Source organism: Phalaenopsis equestris, unplaced genomic scaffold (assembly GCF_001263595.1).
Source record: "Phalaenopsis equestris unplaced genomic scaffold, ASM126359v1 Scaffold000759, whole genome shotgun sequence".
NCBI lineage: Eukaryota > Viridiplantae > Streptophyta > Magnoliopsida > Asparagales > Orchidaceae > Phalaenopsis > Phalaenopsis equestris.
In genome coordinates this window covers 196,585-198,455 of record NW_018165199.1, presented here as the reverse complement: position 1 = coordinate 198,455, position 1,871 = coordinate 196,585, and positions in this window count along the sequence as shown.

Here is a 1,871-nt window from a genome sequence, read left to right as displayed (position 1 = left end):
ATATATATATATAAGTCTTATAAATTATACGCACATTCAAAAAATCTCTAAATTAAAAAAAACTCAAATAATACTTATTTATTCAAATACTTTAGAAGACAAAAAGTCAAAAAATCTCATAAACAATCAATTTGAGATGATATATATTTTTTGAAAGACTATAAAAGACTAAAGACCTTAAATGAAATATGTTCTCTAAAAAAAATCTCAACATGCTAAAGGTTTTAAAAAATAAAAGCTCACTGAAAAAATCTTTGAAGATATTAGTCTCAAAAAGTACATAGCCATTCTTTATATCAAGAACATATCCTAATATTAATAGTAGGTATTTTTATTTATTCAAAACTCAAAAGGAAAAATGATTTGAACGTTGCATGAGATCTAAAGCCTTATAAGAGATTGACATTAATATGGCCTCATAGGGGCAATATCTCAATTGTAATATGTTGTCCTTTGGTTGGTAACTTCTTAGAACTTGAAGACATTCTTATACAAAATTCATCATTTGTCATCATTTTGTAGCTTTTATAATTTCCATAAAAAGAAATACATATATTCATGAGCTATGAAAATAAAATGTCTCAATTCAAAGCTACTAGTGAACACAATAGTGTGCATTAATGTCATTAAAGAAAAAATCTTCATAATTTACCTCACTTTTAATCAAAATTTCTCCTTCCCTTAGACTTTTGTTGCATGATGAAACATCAACCTTAATCATAGCTCATCTCAAGAAAATTCAAAGGCATCAAGTCCTATGTCGTTGCTCGACACTACATTAAACATTAATATTAAAAAAAAAAGAAACTGGAAACTAATATATTTAAGAAGCAGTTAGATTAAGGGTCCGTTTGGGGCAGCTTATTTGGTGCGGTGATGTTTTGAAAACGCACCTGACCTGTTTGGGTAAACTGCGTTTTCAAAATGCTGAAAACAATATTTTCACACCGCACCAATCTAGGCGGGTGGGAGCTTTCTGGCTGCGATCTGACTTTTTCAAAAAAAATAAAAATTTATAATAAAAAAATTTGTAATAGTCATTTTTTCCAAAAAAATAAAAATTTGTAATAGTCATTGCACCTAGTTTATCAACAAATTATTTTTAATCAGCTTATCAACAAATTATTCAATAAGTTGCAGCTGCCCCAAACAGACCCTAAAAGTAATATAAGATAACACTAAGGCCAGTGTAAAGAACACTATCAACATTGATATTTATTTTTCTTAATCTTATTTTGGTATTTTCTTATTATCATTAAATAAAAGTAGGTGATATACTCATGGTGACATTTTTTTATGTAAAATTAAAAATTTGTGTGCTATGCATGCAAATGTTAAAATTTCGGTGTTGTTTGTGTAAATATAAAAGAAATGTGTGGTATGTACGCAATCACTTTTCTTATATGAAAGGTATATATTAATGAGTTCTAACACTATCTGATGACTACAACGGTCGAAATCCATGTTATGCCCATTTAAAATATTTTTTTTAATTTGTCGTTTACTTCCAAAATATACAATGTATTGTAATGCATAGATTTATGATTCATTTTCTTAAATTATATATATGGTAATAATGTAGATGTCAATAGTTTCAGTGCCATTTTTTATATAATCAAATATTTTTAGTAAGGAGAGTTGTACGAGTTATTCTAGTAAATATATGGTTGTGGGCCTAGAGTCCTACTGTCCTCTGGCTTGGTCGATTGCGGTTGAAGATGCGTGATAATAAGTGATATTAGTAGGCCTTCTGGATGGGGACCATCAGTCCGTCAATTCTTCAAGTAAGGGCGACCGACTAGACCACTGGAGACAACGAGATTGGTCTGGTCGGTTGGACTACTGCAAAAAATCATTGAGATTGATTTGAT